This window comes from Enhydra lutris, unplaced genomic scaffold (genome assembly GCF_002288905.1).
Source record: "Enhydra lutris kenyoni isolate GAN:26980312 unplaced genomic scaffold, ASM228890v2 scaffoldscaffold12, whole genome shotgun sequence".
NCBI classification, from domain to species: Eukaryota; Metazoa; Chordata; class Mammalia; order Carnivora; family Mustelidae; genus Enhydra; species Enhydra lutris.
In genome coordinates, this window is record NW_019154096.1 from 54,131,801 (window position 1) to 54,137,800 (window position 6,000).

The window sequence follows — 6,000 nt, forward strand, 5'->3', positions numbered from 1 at the left end:
TTTATTTTATTTGACAGGGAGAGACACACGAGAGAGGGAACACAAGCAGGGGGAATGGGAGAGGAAGAAGCAGGCTTTCTGCCAAGCAGGGAGCCTGATGCAGGGCTCAGTCCCAGGACCCTGGGATAATGATCTGAGCAGTAAGGTAGACACTTAATGATTGAGCCACCCAGGCGCCCCAAGGTCTAGATTTTTAATAAGCACCCCACGTCAGTGGTTCTCAACTGTGGCGATTCTGCCATCCAGGGAACATCAACGGCCAGAGACATTTTTGGCCATCACAACTGGTAAAGGAAATACTGCTGGCATCTAACAGAGGTCACAGATGCTGCTAAACATTCTACAATGCACTGGACAGTTTCCACATCAAAGAACTATCTGGCCCAATACGTCAACAGCAATGAGACTGCAAAACCCTTCCCCAAGTCATTCTGATGCTCACTAAAGTTTGCAAAGTACTCATTAAAGCCTAAAACTCACCAAATGCTTTGAAAGGAAGATGAGGAGAAGACATAAGACAATTTTGAGAGGATGAATAAAATTCGTCACCTCTAGAAAAGACACTGGAACAATACTCACCTACTCCCAGTTCATTCTTCCCATATTAACTCACTAATGGCATCCCTTCCCTTAGGGTCTTAGCCTCAGTTTGTCCATCTGTGAAAGATCACTACAAGACACACTGACTATATTAATCCACAATGCTTAGTGAAGAAGATGAAAATCCTATCTGCCCAGAATTTGTGGGTGAGTCAAATATCACCATTGTCTGATCACTGGCTACTCACCCAATACACAAGAGGAAGCAATATGTTTATAAAACCAGAAATACAGTCTCTTGCCCTGGCTCTCCTACAAGTCGTGTGTGTGTATGTGTGTGTGTGTGTGTCTGTGTCTGTGTGTATGTGTGTAAAATTCTTAGGCAGAAGTTATCTGCTCCCTAAGTTCTTCTGCAAGGCATATATACACTCCCTGGAGGTAAATACGAGCACTATAAGCATTTAAGAGAAGGCAGAGTGTTTCTATTTCCAAACCCTAGCCCTTAACTTCTCAAACTAGTTCCTAATATGCCTCTTCCTTTCTGAAGGTCCAAGGATTTAGGTTACTTGCTGGATTCACATCCTACTGTTTCACATGATTCCTTGACAAAAGCTTCTCTCATAGGGACCCAGGTTCCACCAATTCCACCCCACACACTGGTTCTAAAACAAGCATATAACGTCTTTCCATTTTAATGGATTTTTAGCTAGGTACTCCAGTCTCTATCTCTGAAATGAGAACAGAATGAGGCCTGCACTCATGAAGCCACCTCTTTGAATTCCCTTTATGGATAGGCCACAATCCTCTTATGCTATCACTTTTCTTTTTTTAAGTTCTGGAGATAGAATTCATCACTCATTCCTCCAAGCACAGCCTCCCAAACAAGGTGCTATATAATAAATAACATTACTGAATATTCACTATTGGCACTGTTCTTTAAATGCTTTAAATATACTGTATTTAATCTTTACAACAACAGATAAAGTAGGTACTATTACCATGACTTTACAACGAGGATTTCACTTTGCCCAAAGTAAAACAGCCACAAACCTTTCTCTCTGGTAGCTCTTCTCCCTATCAGAATATCCCATTAGTGCAAAAAATCAGGTGTTGACCTACAAAATATTTAAAATCCATATTCAGGGCGCCTGGGTGGCTCAGTGGGTTAAGCCTCTGCCTTCGGCTCAGGTCATGATCTCAGGGTTCTGGGATCGAGTCCCACATTGGGCTCTCTGCTCCGCAGGGAGCCTGCTTCCTCCTCTCTCTCTCTGCCTGCCTCTCTGCCTACTTGTGATCTCTGTCTGTCAAATAAATAAATAAAATCTTAAAAAAAAATAAAAAATTAAAAAAATAAATAAATAAATAAATAAATAAAATAAAATCCATATTCAGTTAAAATTCTGTGGAAATTCCAAACTGATAGCCATAATATCAACTTTCCCACTTTATCCAAGAAAAGTCGGTCAACTCAGGGCACCGTCTGACAAGCACCATTTCTATTTTCTAATTACGGACAGAACCAGCCTGGTTCAGCAGGTACATGAGCCACTATGGGGCAGCATCCTCATCTTACATGTCCTCTGAAAAGGGCTCAACTCAGAGTGGGTGTTTAGCCTATACTTGAAAGTGGAAGTAATTCAGGGACTTTCCCAAGACTAAGCAGTAAATGGCCAAAACCAGGAATTTCCCAATCCTTACCCTAGGGTATCAGCCATCGTCTTCATCTACTAGAGATGAAGTAGCTTCACAGAAGAGAATTCAAGCCAGTCCCAACAGAATCTACTGAGTCTGCCTACTTGCACTAACTAATAATACAGCTGAAGAGGTTTAAATAAACATGTCTACCTCAGCTTCCCTTTCAAATTATTTTATACAAGATGGAATGCACTTGCACCTTCATAAGGAGGAACCAACTCCAAATTGACAGAATTTCAGGCAACTTTGATTGAAAATCACATTTTTCTGACATCTCCGAAAATGAGAATTCATTGTAAGATCCTCTTCTCAATGAGCAGGAGCCTCCTTTAAATTAATACTGTCTATCTCCTGTTCAAGCCCTGAACTTCCTCAAGTAGCAAATGTCACTCATAGCTTCTTCATTTCCTTTCCTGTTGAACCATACAAGCCTCATGAATACCACCTAAGTATAAAATGAAATTTCTAAGACAGACTCCCATAATCTTCTTAAAGAAAGCCCAAAAGGTAACTGCAACCTTACAAACTAACATTTATCAGACTTTATAATAGCACAGCCACAGTACAAGGTAAAAAGGGGCCCCAAAATTACTAAGTTATGGTCCCTGCCTTGAGAAGTTCATTGTTCAGAAGTACATATTCTGATTCTTCCTTAAAAACAAACAAAACAAACATTATTTTTCCCAGGATTTTTCATATTTGCCTTCACTTACTCAGAGCTATTCCCACCATATTAAGCTCACCAGGCCTCCTTACTTCCAGCTGCCTAGTAATATCTCCGCGTGCACACCTCACAAGCAACTTGATCTCAGCATAGCAGACTATCTCCCTTATACCTATTTCCATAGTCTCTCGAGCCCTTAAAAATCTGCTCTAATTTTTTTTCCTAAGATTTTATTTATTTATTTGACAGAGAGAGATCACAGAGAGGGAGGCAGAGAGAGAGGGGGAAGAAGGCTCTCGGCTGAGCAGAGAGAGAGGGGGAAGCAGGCTCTCGGCTGAGCAGAGAGCCCGATGCGGGGCTCGATCCCAGGACCCTGAGATCATTACCTAAGCCGAAGGTAGAGGCTTAACCCACTGAGCCACCGTGGCACCCCGATCTAATTTTTTTTATATACATTTTTTAAGATTTTATTTATTTATTTGACAGAGATCACAAGTAGGCAGAGAGGCAGGCAGAGAAAGAGGAAGCCGGCTCCCCGCTGAGCAGAGTCGGATGTGGGGCTCAATCCCAGGACTCTGAGATCATGACCTAAGGCAAAGGTAGAGGCTTAACCCACTGAGCCACCAAGGTGCCCCTGCTCTAATTTTTCTAATCCATATCCTGGTCAATGAAATTCCCATTCACCCAATCTCTCAAATTAGAAACCTTAGGGGTGCCTGGGTGGCTCAGTGGATTAATATAGTCAGTGTGTCTTGTAGTCAGGTCATGATCTCAGCATCCTGGGATCCAGTCCCGCATAGGGGCTCTCTGCTCAGCAGGGAGCCTGCTTCCCTCCCTCTCCCTCTGCCTGCCTCTCTGCCTACTTGTGATCTCTGTCTGTCAAATAAATAAATAAAATCTTTAAAAAAAAAAAAATTAGAAACCTTAGCCTACTCTCTCTCCCTCGTCACTAAGTCATGCTGCATCCATCTCAGAAAGACTTCTAAAATCCATTCCCCTCCTCCTCATTTCCACTGCACCCTTAATTCAGACTCTCAGTCAACTGCAACAACTCTAATTAGTCTCACTGCTTCATTTCTCATTACTTTAATCCACACTTCTGTCACTCCCTAACATAAAAAACTCCAATGGCTCCCTAATCTCTTTTCAGTCTTACCTCCTGGCAATTTCCCCACCACACATCCTGTTTGGGACAAATTTTTGAGACTTAAACATCACATTATTTTTTCTCTTCACACTTTTACCATCCCTTTGTGCATGCTGTGCTCAACTTATTTGTACAAGCTCCTACTCATCCTTCAAAACCCAACTCAAGTATCTCCTCCCTGCAAAAATATCTCTGACTCTCCCACATATGGCAATATTCCCTTCACACTGTATAAACGCCTTTATATGGATAGGTAACACACAGCACTACAATTTTCATATGAATACATTTCTCTGATGTCGTTGAGAAAAGATACTCGTATTTCTAACCCCAGTGCCAGTTACATAGTACATATTCAATAAATGTGTGTTGAATAAACAGTTCACCTTCATATATCCTGGACCTGTTTGTGATTTGGCTATTTTCTCCAAATTTTATGGATTTTTGAACTTAACTCTATGTGCGATTCCAACGTTCATAAATGCTTTCAGTTTTCAAGGTTTTTTTTTAATCATGCAAATGTTGAACAAATGAATGAATTATAATGCCTAAACATACAATGAAGAAGTCTTAAAGACTCACCTAATCACTAAGGATGGAAATTCCCCCTTTACAATCGTAACAAGAAGGATCCACCTTCCTCTAAGACTGATTGATCTGCTATCCCAAAAGCTTCCACATAGGAAAACTGTGCAGACTGATCCAGTCTAAGAAACACCCAATTAACTTGGGCTAAGGACAGGGACACAAACCATAGTCGTTCTGGTTTACAAAGTCACTGAGGGCTGACAATAGCAAAGAAACCGTTCTCACTAAGCTCAAAACTTCTGCTGGAAAGAAAGAACTAGGGAGGGTATGAAGATCCAGATAACATTTTCCCAGTCTGGCCCAAGTTCCTACTCCCCCGGTCCCCAAGAGGCAGAACTCCTCGGCCTCTGATAGCCTATGCTCCTTCCCCAGGGAACCAGCTTGTTCTCTTCTTATTTCTTCCCCACACCTGCCTGGGAACAAGTATGTTTCCCGGGCTCGCTCCAAGTAACCCCGAGAAAACAGCAGCTTCACTGATTCTGTGTATAGGGTGGGCTAAAGCCCAGCGGTCAGAGAATTAAAAGAGCGGCAGGCTGAGGGCCCTTCCAGGACAATTGAAAGACTTCAAAAGACCGGCCCAGCCTGCCTCTAACCCTTCTGAGAGATCCTGCCCAAAGCCCTCCCTCACTCTAGGGTCAGGCTGGACTGGGCAGAAGGCCTCCCAGGAGCGGCGACAACCTGGGGTAAAGAAGCTCTGGAGACTGCTTGAGGCGTCGGGAGCAGCCCCATGCTGGGGTCAAAGGTCAGCATCTCCGCCGCCAGGAGAGCCCGGCGAGGAGCGGGAAGGCCGCGACAGGTACCGGAAGGTCGGAAAGACCAGCCCCTGGAGGAGCAAAACGCTTCTAGCTCCGCTTCACCGCCCGGGCCCAGCCTCCCAGCCGCACGCAGCCTCAGCCCGCCTTACCAGCTGTCCTCGGGCCCTCCCTCTCCCCCCCCCCCCCCCCCCCCCCCCCCGCGTCACCACCGTCGTCCCCTAGACGAGCGTAGGCCCCGCCCCTAGAGCTGCCTCGGGGCCAAGGCCTAACCCGCAGGAGCTGCAGGGGTTAGCCAGGTTCCGGGACCCGCCCGGGCCGGCGCCGCTTACCGAGCCCTGGGCTCCTCCTCCACCACCCTCGCCGCTCCTGGGCCCACTCGCTCCCGACGCCACCGACGCCGCCGCTCCTCGGGCTCACGGACGCGCTCCCTACCTCCGCCGACCCTTCCCCCGACCCACGGTGCCCTGCCGGGTCCTAAAGCCCGCTGGGTGATAGGTACGTCCGCGCCGGTTTCCTGAGGCTGGCTCAGAACGCGGTTCCCAGCAAGCATCACAAGGACTACAATTCCCGAAATGCACCGCGAGAAAGACTTTAGAAAAAGAAGCATCTAT

At 45.5% G+C, this 6,000-nt stretch overlaps 1 protein-coding gene across 1 annotated transcript in view; it reads right to left on the minus strand.

The window, feature by feature from the left end:
* The window catches only part of LOC111145330 (chromosome unknown C10orf76 homolog), a 182,045-nt gene extending 176,288 nt beyond the window's left edge, over positions 1-5,757 (minus strand). Inside the window, exon 1 of the mRNA XM_022500169.1 lies at positions 5,719-5,757. The gene's annotated coding sequence lies outside the window, so the exon portion shown is untranslated. The remainder of the gene's footprint in view (positions 1-5,718) is intronic.
* Positions 5,758-6,000: the final 243 nt, after the last annotated feature.